A 12,972-nucleotide genomic window follows, 5' to 3' on the forward strand; every position below is an offset into this window, starting at 1 on the left:
CCTTTGCCTGGATGGAATTTTTGTAAAATAGCCTGCGTGTATGATGAGTTAATAATAAACTTCTACAGGAAGGAAAAGCGATATAAGCTGATATACCCAATCCATTTATGCTACATTTATGGCATATAATGATTGATAAGCACAGTGATTCACCCAGGAACACAGGGTAACAGCGTGGCAAAGGCATTTTATTATATTGCGTGGTTGCGAAACATCCGGAGGTTGTTTTGTCATAAAGTGCAGCATGTGGACAGCATGAGAGGGACATGCAGAGGAGAGCTGAAGGTAGAGCTAGTACTTTGGCTTTTCTGTTCAGTAAAATACAAAATATAAATAAATCAAGTTGTATCATATCACAGTGTTATTTTATAATAATGCACGACAATTTGCGTTTTAGCGAGACAGTAGACTAATCATAGCCTTCATATGAGCCGCTTTCTCTCAGCTGTACTTGCACATAACAACTACAGTCATTCCAAATACAATGATGCACTGAACAATCAGTGAGTGAGCTGAAACAATATTGTTTTCAGCAGCAGGTGGACGATGATGTCACATTGAGGTCAAGGTTGACTCACAGCAGGAATGGGGATTGTTAAACCTAAACAAAAACTACTGGATCAAAACAGAGAAATGTCTTCTTCTCTGCTCTGAGACTGAATCACATCAGTGTGGGGAGAGGTTCTTTTTAGTGAAAATGGTAAGGAATTTCCTGCATTCAAAACTTTATTCATGATCCCACACAGTAAATGGTTTTCAGAGGTTTCCCCTTCCTATCCAAGCATTACAGCATCAAAACACAGCTGTTATCTCTTTCACAGACAATTTGGTCTTTCGGTGAACTTGAAGAGACAGGAAACTAAAAGTGTGGACTCTATGCCTGTTTATATATAATTGTGTCAACATTATGAAGAATATATCAACAAGAATTCCTGTAAACAACCCCTTATCCTGCTTGTTGCAACACTTCACATCAACAGGCATAGGTCACACAGTCTAACCTGCTGAAGTGCAGAAGAAGAGAAGTAGGAAAGTGTCTCCAAATGGAAATATAGTATATGTACAAGTAAAAGTATACATACAGTATATTAAAATTGTACTTATACAGTAGTTGAACACTGTTTAGAGCTGGGTACAGTGTAACCACTCGCTCACAATTTACTGCATTCAATTAAATCTTGCTTTTAAGCTATCAAAGTAGAACAGTGAACAATAAGCTGGACACAGAGAGAAGTGTAAACAAACCATAAAGAAGCTTCAGTGAACATACTGGCAAACAATTTGGCTTCATCATAGTGACTGAGTGTATGTGCTTAGCAAACAGTGTCAAAATGTTTCCACAGCAACAAAGCAACACCCCGCTCATTCATCAGGCACAGGTCCTGGAAGAGTTTGTTGACATCCGAACCATTCCACGCCCCCTTCTCTCTCTCTCTCGCTCTCTCTCGCTCGCTCTCTCTCGCTCTCTCTTTCTCTCTCTCTCTTTCTCTCTCTCTCTCTCTCTCTCTAAATATCATCAGTCATATGGCTGCCTGTGAACTGTGACGTTTTTCTGTAGAAGTGCATGCCCACTCTTATCTCACCCTCCCTCTTCCACGGAAAGGGAGCCACCAAACCCTTCTCAGAGCCAAAGACGTGCAAACTTGATGCATGCGTGCATACTTGTTCCTGTGTGTGCATTTGCATTAACGTGATGCTTTGTTTGTGCTTCTGTGTGTGACGTCTGTGAATGTGTAGCACCTCCCACACCTGAAGAGGAGAACAAAGCGGGGCTGCAGGTATCGGCACAGAGGGAGGGGAGGTGGGCTCATATTGCCCACCCATGTGTGTTTGTATCTAAAATGTCAGCCAGCTCATTCAGCCTGCTTTGTGTTGTTTTCCTGGAAGAGCATGGCGGCCCCTGTGACATCGCCATGTTTGTGCTGCCAGCGTGATGGCTAAATTGAAAGTGATGAGCCCCTCTCTCAGCCCTGTGCCAATTTTTTTGATTAAGCAGTCGCACAGGCCACATCTATAATGCATAAGTGAGGCAAAATCCATTTAGAGCTTGAATATTAACTGCAGCAAACCAAAGGCTTTTTCCTTTGCTTTGACAAACCACGTTATTTTATTTCATGACTTATGTAATCCCTTTCCTCATTAGTTAAACATGAAGTATGTACATGTGCGTTGTACACAGAAATTATACTTGGGGAAAGGGATAATTTCATGACTGGATTCACTGACATGAGGATTTGTATTTAGAATCCATAAATGTCCTATTGACATTGATTGATTACCTACTGTTTCCCACTTGGAACTAAACAAATATTAACAAGTGAATTACAACCCTATTAGGTATTCTTTCAAAACTTTGAAGATCCAGGCTGTAAGTAAGCTGGTTGGTGTTGTTCCGTTGATTTTTAACATGGACACTGTCAAGTAAGCTTTGATGGCGACCTGAATGCATCTTAACCAGAGAGATTTCAGGCAAACTTGCAGGAAGGTCACAAAGATCCACATTAATTAATCAGATCAAAGTTTACTTGGAAACACACACAGTGTTCAGTGTTCAAAGGCATGAACAAAGTCTCTAAAACCTCTAAAGCGAGGCGAAGCACATGAAGAAGAAGAAAAGGAAGGAGAAGCTGAAACATAACAAGATATATTTGTATATCAGTCTCATGCATGGACATTGAAATATAAATATTTGTTGATTTTCATCTTCATCGTTCGTACTTCTGCAATTAGCACTAGAAATGTATGCAGGTCTTTTGACAACATCTTATTTTAGGATCAAATTCTTCAGGTTAAAGCTTCAGCCCACAGTGATTTTGTTTTCCAAGTTACATGCGAACTCTCGACGCACACATCAGCTCTGTGCACTGCTGGAATTATATAAGCATATGGAAATGCTGCAATGTTGCTCGGGGAGGACACAGAGGAGATTAAGTCAGCTTTACAACTAGCAACTCCCTGAACCGCAGCCCTATCTGAATGCTAAACAATGACGTCAGTGCATTCCTCTTGCTTCTGAGACATTCTCCAGGCAGCACCAGCGAGCCTTAAAGGACTTCTCACAATATGAAAGCCAGAATCCACCATAAAAGCCAACTTCAGATGGTTTTTCAAGGTGTGGCCAGTAAACCAGTGTGATCTTGAACTTCGACACTTTATAAATGACTTCGGTGCTCATTGAGTAAATATCAAAATTAGTATTGAATTGTTACTTAATTTGAAAAACAAAACGGCCCACTCTCAGCTATATTTAAAGTAGCTTGAGGCATGTTAAACATACAGTATAAGTCAAAACTTTGGAAACTGCCTTTAAGAAATAAGTTGTCAAATATGGCTTAAAGTCTTAAATGGGACTTATTGTGATATTTATTATTTCCCCTCAGTATAGTAGGAAGGGTATGTTGCACAAAGTTGTAAAATTTCACGATTACAGAAATGCATCCAGTGAGATAAAGCCAATAGGCCCTGATCTGCCCTGGGAGCTTTGTTATTGATTAATGCTTCACTTCTTTGACTGTGCTGACCTCAACACACTCATAAACTGTTCAGTTCTGACACACTGAAACTATCTCGGCCGCCTTTTCTGTGCGGTTTAGTGATAATGAAACAACACACAGTCATGACTGTCAATAATTTATATTCCACTAGGCTTTATCTCTTCAGAAATCACGAATCGAACACAGGTTTTTTTTGTGAAGTGAGGCGTGCTTTCTCTGAAGACAAAATGCTGCCTTCCTGTTTTCTCCTTTTATGGGGTCGATTAATACCATTAAAACCATTAAAACGACACTAAACTCAGATGTTTGGGAGCAAATGGACAGTTAAAGTCATGCTGCTGCCGGTCACATTCTTTCCAGGTAGACAGAGCATCTCCAAGACACTGAGGCGGTTTCATGGCCATGTCTGGTTATTACTGCAGCTCTGGTCTGTCTCACAGTCACTTAGGTACCTCTCTCTCTCTGTCTCTCTCTGTCTGTCTGTCTGTCTCTCTCTCTCTCTCTCTCTCTCTCTCTCTCTCTCTCTCTCTCTCTCTCTCTCTCGCACACACACACACACACACATGCAACACAGACAAGGAGGGAAATACAAAGATGGCATCCACACATAATAGCTAAACAATACACTTATTCCATAATTCAAGTCTGCACAAACATGACATTCAAACCCAAAAGTATTCTTTATTTGTACAATTATTAATTTCTTAGTTTTTCGCATGATTTTAGTGTAAGGAATCCGTAGATACACACAACCGTGGTTACAATAGTCATTTCAGTAGTCCTGTTCCATCGCGCTGGGGAGCCCCCTTAGTTCACATTTAAATCACAAATACCGTAACTCTTAAGTCACGGTTTCCCCTGAAAAGAGAGAGAGAGAGAGAGAGAGAGAGAGAGAGAGAGAGAGAGCGAGAGAGAGAGACAGAAGAGAAAAGAGAGAGAAGAGAGAGAGAAGAGAGAGAAGGAAGGAGACAGATCTATTTGAGATTCCACACGCAGCATGCATATTTGGTCACGTACATACATTATCTTTACACACACACATACACACGTGGGTTGAAGGCAACACAAGGTTGCCACTCCCATACCACCAACTCACTGACCTCATTTACAACTGATTCCCTCTCTTTATCTCTCTCTCTCTCTCAGACACACACGGTCCCCTCACAAACACACTCAGTGACCCCTGGCAGCTGATTCACCTAGTCCTTTCCCAGAATTGAGTGAGGTGATGAAAACAGCTGCGGTGCTGATCTCCGTCCAGGCCAACGTCTGACCAGATTCCTTTGAATCACAGCTGAGTTAAACACAGATGTCTGTGCTTGTTGCTGCATGCAAACCCTGTGCATGATAATGAATGATCAGTGATATTAGAAGAAGAATTCATCAAGTAGAAATAAACTCTTTAATCCGACTGCAGTAATGGGAATGACAGCTGAAGTTGAGGGTTGAACTTTTCCCATCAAACGCTCAGCCTTTGTTTGTTCTCTCTCAGTCATAGTGCTGGATATGATGCAGCTCTTACTTACTCTCACCCTGACTGTGCTGGCTGTGATGGATGAGGACTTGAGCTTTCTCACACACACACACACACACGCACACACACACAAACACACGCACACACACACGCGCACACACACACACAGACATGCACACACACACACACACATACGCTGACTCTCAAAAGAGCAAATCAGTTCTTGGAAAGCTCATAGCGGATGAATCTAGATATGCTGCTTTGTCAAAACACAGGCAGGGTAGAAGCCACTTAAAAAGGCTCCCCAGCATGCATCTGTGCTGCATGAGTACTGAAGGGCTTTCTAAACTATTGCTCAAGGGGATTGTGTACTGAAAACTAAACTTTGCTCTTATATGATATAATAACTATCCAAGCTAAGCAAATACTCATGCAGCTGCTGGTTCTCACACTACTCCTGTGTGTGTGTGTGTGTGTGTGATGCGGAAGTATGGCACAAACAGGATGCTGGTGCTTTTACAATGTAAAGAGCAGCAGGAACTATGGGACGTTTCATGCAGCTGCATCCTAGGGTTTAGTTACTCAGTGATTTATTAGAGTCTAATATAACTCAAGCCAGTGGTTTTTGCATCCAATCAGACTCATTTGCCTTGATAATGGTGAACGGGACTCCCTCCTTTTATGAGAGAAATAAAGGATAAAGGATGATGCCAGAAGAGTTATTGCTTCATTATCAGCTTGATGGATGAATACTGCAGCCGTTACCTGAGCGGAACCTTCCTGTGGGATTTCTGTTGTCTATTTTCTCAAGCTGTCTAAAGCCAGTGAATGCTTTTCTCCCACACTCATCTGCATACTCGCTCACCGCTCCCTTCCTCGCTGTCCCTAAGCGACCCAGTCTTCCTCTCTTCTATCTCCATCTGCTATCAGTAAAGTCTTGTACACTGTATTCACCCCTCCTTTTCTCTTCCTGTCTTCTGCTCTCACCATCTGCTTACATTTGTCTCTTGCTTGCTTGCACTCTCTGAGTGGCTTCCACCGTGCTTGTTCCACTTACCTTATCAGCCACCCATCCAGAATTTAGTCATAAGCGAAACCAACTTTTACATTACTCTGAGGCAGTCTCTTATCAGTTTAAACATGTATGTTTGCAGACAGCTACAACATTGTTCTGTTATTTATTTATCGGACAAGGCAGTATGACCTGGCAGTTTAGATGAGGTTAACAATATGTGGCTGGAGACATTTTACAGAGACAATGCATTTCCAAGAACTGCATAATTAATAAGTACATGATGACTGACTCCACCCCCGAGAATCACCCAGTTTAACCCCTGTATCTATCAAACCACACCGGAACCGATGCAGCGAAGTCACCGAGTTGGAAAACAGGTCTGATGCAGAATGGTCTCAGTTTTGCCATTCTGCAAAAATGCTTTGAAACTTGCATGGCTGCAAGCAGAGGGGACAGCACACAGATGTTCACATATATACTGTACATATAGGCACAAGAAAATGGAAGACCAGTCTAGGGAAATCAGAGCTATTAAATGTCTAAGATTGTTTTTAATGACACAAAGTGACCAAGTAGTGGCTATAATTTTCTGGACTGGTAAATGAGCTCTGGGCTTTGGGGCCTGGTGATTATGATTCCGAGTGGCATTTTCTGGTGTCACACTTGCACATGAAAAGAGACTCTCATACCCGCACTCACACACGGGTACCCACACACACCTACGCTTATTCCAAGTTCTATTCTCGACAGACAAAAAATTACACAAAAATGTAGGATTTAAAATGAAGAATAAACATCATAAGGCGATAATGCTTCATCACATTTACTGGTGATCTGGTTTCCATGGTGCCCAATGGTTCCCTGCGGCTTCCTGGAAGAGGAGACGATAGTAGTGGGACCGGAGCCAGCATGGCATCGTTACAGCATCAGGAGCCACGGCAACAGATTCCCTAAACAGATTTAGCTCTTCACCCAAAGCCAGAACCATTCACAGAGATTTTGGCTTGGTTATAAGTATTAGCTGCAAAATAACTTAAACTTTCCAGTGCCTGGTTTCCAGTAAAAGCCTCTCTATTTGAGAAGCGTGGGAGATTTTCACATTTTAACATTTAACTAATGAATTCCCCAATTATACACCTGATCAATGATCCCTCACGCTGTCAGTAATGAAGTAGCATGTGTAATGTAGCAGTCAAACGTACACAATCACAACCACATCCTGTTGTTGAAAGATCACAGGTTAGAAAGTTGTTGTCGATTTCATAGTAGGATGTGTTTATAATATTCTGTCTCTTCATGCATGGCAATAGCTGCACAAACAACCTTAGAAAGACAATCGTCACCAAAGTGGCTTTTTACTTGCATGTTGAATTTTATTAGATTGTATAGGTGTTTCTATTTTTCTGGCCCTAGACAGTATCACCTTTGTCACATTTACACTGTTCCTCAGAGACATCCTGGAAATCTGATTACTCCTAATGGATCAATATGGGACGATGAGTGTTCTATCCTCCCTGGTTCTCCTTTCTCTTATTATCCTGTGTATCTAATTCATCTTCCTCTTTGCATTCTCCTCTCCCTCCTCCAGATCTTGTCCTCTTGCCTCACCCCTCTCCTGCTGTACTCTTCCCCTCTCTTTATTGAACCTGGCTTTATATTCACAATGAGCCAGTATTCACCTTTACAAAACAATTTCCCGAGTAGATTTTTGTACGGTGGCCGAGAACCGCCACCGCTGCAAATAAAAGAAGCGCTGCAAAAATAAAAAAGCTGGTGTGCAAAAATAAAAAGCTGGTGCAAAAATAAAAAAGGCGATGCAAATAAAAGAAAGTCTGCAAAAAAGAAACGCTACTGCAAATAAAAGAAAGTCTGCAAAAATAAAAAAGTCGGTGCAAAAATAAAAACGGTGATGCAAATAAAAAAGCCACAACGGAAGAGGGTTACCGGGGACTGTTTTTGCCGATGCACCTGTGTGAGTAGAAGACGACGCCGACGCACCTGTGTGAGGAGAAGAAGACGGCGACGACGACGAGAAGAAACTACGAATAGGAAAACGAACTAGAAAGTAAGTGAACATGATAGTGTTTAATGTCGCTACGTGTACTTTTTAATGTGTTATTTGGTTAGGCCAGGTAACCCCAGGTTTGAAGTTGAACTGGAGAATGCCGGTGTATTGTTAGCTTCGGCTAACACGGGGAGACCACTAACGAGAGTGGAAGCAACTGACGGCTACAGCTTATTACTATCGTTGTTGTTGTTGCTTGTATCATTAATAGTCATGCTAACAATAATCTAAGGCGTGGGTAACAATAGTTATTTGGATGAATGTGAAGTTTAAGCTGTGTGAGGTGGCCAGGGACTTTTGTGAAAATACCATGACCATAATGTCAGATTGAGGTATTGAACTGACGGCTAAAATGTTCATGCAATTTAAGTCCAAAGCAACCTAATGATACTTGTTTTTTTTGTTTGTTTTTTGCAGATCATAATGAATTGTCCTTTTTGTGGACACCAGCAGCCTCCGAAACTACTTTGTCGGATTCAGAGGTGATCATCATGAGTCCAAGCTCTGCAGAATTCAGTGCAGCTGATACATTGGTGAGTGCCACATTTGTTGTGTCTTACATTGATTATATTGTAAGTTCTGTCTGAAAATGAAAATGTTTCTAGATTTTACATAGAAGCCATGTTTCTGATGAAACGTGCCAAAATAGCATTTTAAATTACAGTAAATGTTGCAGTGTCCTGGCCTACACATATTTTACAAACTTCAATATTTATGTTCAAATTTGTTCAGCTCTAGTTCTGTCAATCAAATTTGAAGTGCTCACTGATATATTGTTTTTTACTTCCAGATATGGGAACCTGCAGATGGAGAGTCAAGCACTGATTCAGCAGCTCTGGTAATTGTAGCTCCGAAACATAGTCTATCGTTCACACTTAGCCTTGTCTGAAAATATTGTCACACAATCAAGGCTTAAACTACTTAAAAGAATGTGTCACGCTCTGACCTAGAGATCCATGTTTGTGTACATTATATTAAACATTTCATTTTTAGACTGTTGTCAAGACCGCACATTTTTATTGTATTTGATATCAGGAATGTGCTTGCAGCTTCAGCTTGTTTCTTTAAATAAAAAATAAATAAAAAAACTACAGACTGTTCTTTTTTTTTTTTTTTAAGATTTTTTCAGGCATAGACAACTTTATTACAGACATTTGTACGTTGCTTTGGACAAAAGCCTCTGCCAAATGACAGGGGAGAGAAGAAAATGACAGCAGCAATATACAGCAGCAGCAAATACAACACATAAAAAGAAGTTTGTTTTGGTGTTGTCACAACACAAATATGTCCCTAAAATTTTTACAGACCAGCCATGTTTTTCAGGGTGATGTAGTTCTCTACAGCTGATTCCCACTGCAAAGGAGCTCTTACACCACTCTGTCGTTGCAGTTCTCCAAAAAGAGTTTCATGCTCATCCCCAGCAGGAGTTGCTGGCACTGGCATGATGCTGGTGATGTGGTTCAGGGTTTGGGCAGATGCTGGGAAACCACAATTGCTAGGAGCAAGTACAGGAAAGTGTTCACACTGAGCAACACATCAATTAAGTTTCACTTTCATGGTCATTACAATTATCTCCAGAGTTTCTTACAGGACAAGGATGCAGAGACCCAAAGACAAGCAATGATCTTAGGTTAAACTAAGTATCAAATATTAGAGAAAGCATTGCACATGAGGGAAAACTTTATTGTGAATCTTAAATTTTATAATCAAAATGTTACAAAATATTTTCAAGTGCAGTTAAGTACCCACATTTTAGAGCACCACATTATTTCAGTTTTTACGTAATTAATAATAAATAAGGTGACTCCAGGAGGTGAACTTTGTGTTTGCAGGGCTGCCATTGAAGAGATGCCTCTCCCTCAAGTCACTGAACAGATCCATCCAAAATTGGCTCCTAGATAGAAAACACAAATTCATCCAGGTCATCGTTCTTCAAGAGGTTTAGATTAATGTACAAGTCCACTTACTACTGACTCATGCCTTTTGGAGATTTCACTACAATATACCCTTTCCTTTAAAAAGCACAGCAATATACATTAAACTGAGAAATAATATAAATGCATACAGCAAATACAATAATCCAGGGTCAAGTAAAACATAAATGAATTAAAAGTGACAGAAACCTTTGTTTCCGGAACCAGCTTTCAATCCGCTGGTTGGATGTTGAAGTGCCATACATGTGGCTTTAAGCTCCTGCAAACTCGTCTGCATGCTCTGATCTCATGGTACATTGAATGGCGGCCATTATTCCATTTTCAGTGCCGCAATCTGTGCGGAGCCGCTTTGGAAAAACTCCATGCTCAACTACACAGTTGATGTAGTTTTGAGCAATTACTGAAGGGTCGTTGTTCGTCTTTCCACAATTCAGCCACATAATTTTTCTGGAGAAGCCATCAATGCAGCCACTTATGCCAATTCCAAAAGGTTTTAATTTATTATACCCATCAACGTGCCAGGTTTCGTTTGGTCCCATTGAATGATATGCCCTTCGAACAAATCTACGTCTGCAGCGATTCTCTGTTCCACATGGATCCAGCTCTGCCATTAGGTGCATCGTCTTGTCTGACGACAAGAGAGTGTTTCCGTTTCAGAATCTGCAACATCGCTCTATACCCTAAAAGCTGGCCTGATCCCTTTAGCTCCTCGGAAATAGCTGCCTGCACAGTAGCAATTGGAGTGTAGTTGATCCTTCTGGTCAGGCTTGCATGTTTTAGTCTTTTTTGTAGATTGCGAAAACTGACTGATGTGTTGTGTTTGGTTTTCAGTAAGTCCACTATTATTTCATAACTATGGCCCTCTGTGAAATATTTTTGGATAAGTTCATCCACTGGAGTACTAGCTTCAGGACCTGAGGGGTAGGACGGAGGACACTATATTAGAGGCTAAATGATGAACTGCATAATGAACATTTTCAATTTTTACAGAGGTGAATAAATGAGATTGTTAAGATTATCATGTGTGGGTGACATGGTAGTTAGTGATTAGTTATTGAGGAATCAAGCTATTCAATGCACTCGTTAAAGTTAATTAATTGAAAATGTCTTTATATAAAAGTAGCATAGTGCAAAACACTCAAAATTGTTGCATAGGATTTTTTTACAGGGATCAGTAGCCTACTAGACTAAGAAACTTTCTTAATTTTTCATGTCTTCAAATTCATTGTATTCCACATGCCTCTGTTATGGATTTCACCATATGAAGTGGTATATTCATGACTAACAGACAGTATATTCTCTGAAAAAGCATAGCAATCCATCATGTTTAAGAACCTCATTAACTGTCAGAAAGAAATGTACCTTCATCTTGAAGACTCCTTAGGAACCTGACATTTCTACAGCATGAGCCACAATATACCAGGACGGATGGAAGGTTCACCCCACAGAATGGACAAAACATGACCTGGTAAATGACAAAGCAAAAACAGTCAAGTTTAGGATTCAATCTGACATTATGGTCATGGTTCTTTCTCAAAGGTCCCTGGCCACCCCACACAGCTTAAACTTCACATTCATCCACATAACTTCTGTTACCCACGCCTTAGATTATTGTTAGCATGATTATTAATGATACAAACAACAACAACGACAGTAATAAGCTGTCTTCACTGTAGATAGTCACCACAAAACGAGCTCACTCACAGAGTCACAGTCAGATGTTGGTCCAGAAAGTGTGTCTCCAATGCTGCTGAAGCTGTTTGAATCTGAAGCTACTTAAATAAATGAGTGTGATGGCATCACGCTAACAAAACGATGTCATCCAATAACTCAAACTCCAGCTATGATGTCAAACTGACATCTGGTTAGTGGTCTCCCCGTGTTAGCCGAAGCTAACAATACACCGGCATTCTCCAGTTCACCTTCAAACCTGGGGTTACCTGGCCTAACCAAATAACACATTAAAAAGTACACGTAGCGACATTAAACACTATCATGTTCACTTACTTTCTAGTTCGTTTTCCTACTCGTAGTTTCTTCTCGTCGTCGTCGTCGCCGTCTTCTTCTCCTCACACAGGTGCGTCGGCGTCGTCTTCTACTCACACAGGTGCATCGGCAAAAACAGTCCCCGGTAACCCACTTCCGTTGTGGCTTTTTTATTTGCATCACCGTTTTTATTTTTGCACCGACTTTTTTATTTTTGCAGACTTTCTTTTATTTGCAGTAGCGTTTCTTTTTTGCAGACTTTCTTTTATTTGCATCGCCTTTTTTATTTTTGCACCAGCTTTTTATTTTTGCAGCGCTTCTTTTATTTGCAGCGGTGGCGGTTCTCGGCCACCGTATTTTTGGCATAGATCAGTCCTTCCTTCTATTTTTCCTGCCTTCCTTCTTTCCTTACTGTCTTCCATCCTTTCTTCCTTAAGCTTCTCACTCAAGAGGTGATGAATCACAATGACTTCTTTTACTTTTGATATTTGAGCACTATGGAAGTAGATTAATATACATTTGCTAAGGTTTTGAGTACTTTTCTTCTTACTGCCAAGTAATGAGCTGGTCAGTCATTGTGCGGGCCACCATTTAGCCAGTTAGACCTTTAGATCCCCCCCTGTGTGTAGGAGAATACTGTAGCGGCATGGGTCCAGGGACAGTGGGGTACTGGAAACTTAAGTCAGGACAGCACAACATTGATTGGCTAATCCCCCCCCTCCACACACACACACACACACACACACACACACACACACACACACACACACACAACCGCACTGAGTCACAGCTGTTTGTTTTGGGCAGATTAGTAAAGGGGAGCTGGAGATGTTTTCCACCTTCCCTCAGCCTGTGATTCAGATAGAGCGATGAAGAAGGAGGGTGAGGTATTGTCTCGTGGTCGCCGAGTGAACTCATTCCCCTGCATGAACGCACTCGTAGACAGGAAGACAGAAAGAAAGAAAGAGAAGAGGAAAAACAGAGTAGTGATGGATGTAGGTCAG

At 41.0% G+C, this 12,972-nt stretch overlaps 2 long non-coding RNA genes across 3 annotated transcripts; one reads left to right on the forward strand and one right to left on the reverse strand.

Annotated features, from left to right (window-relative positions):
* Nucleotides 1-7,804: 7,804 nt before the first annotated feature.
* Nucleotides 7,805-8,976, forward strand: LOC143007793 (uncharacterized). The gene is made up of 3 exons (XR_012964521.1): nucleotides 7,805-8,048; nucleotides 8,466-8,581; nucleotides 8,839-8,976. It is a non-coding gene; the product is annotated as an uncharacterized LOC143007793 (long non-coding RNA).
* Nucleotides 8,440-12,138, reverse strand: LOC143007792 (uncharacterized). 2 transcript variants are annotated; one of them, XR_012964520.1, is made up of 4 exons: nucleotides 11,990-12,138; nucleotides 11,345-11,447; nucleotides 9,798-9,942; nucleotides 8,440-9,543 (listed from the first exon to the last, which is right to left on the reverse strand). It is a non-coding gene; the product is annotated as an uncharacterized LOC143007792 (long non-coding RNA). The 2 variants fall into 2 exon arrangements; XR_012964519.1 differs by lacking the exon at nucleotides 8,440-9,543 and having other exon boundaries at nucleotides 9,711-9,942.
* Nucleotides 12,139-12,972: the final 834 nt, after the last annotated feature.

The sequence above is a fragment of the Genypterus blacodes genome, unplaced genomic scaffold (assembly GCF_046128005.1).
Source record: "Genypterus blacodes isolate CSIRO-AG114 ecotype Tasmania unplaced genomic scaffold, CSIRO-AGI_Gbla_v1 ptg000094l_1, whole genome shotgun sequence".
NCBI classification, from domain to species: Eukaryota; Metazoa; Chordata; class Actinopteri; order Ophidiiformes; family Ophidiidae; genus Genypterus; species Genypterus blacodes.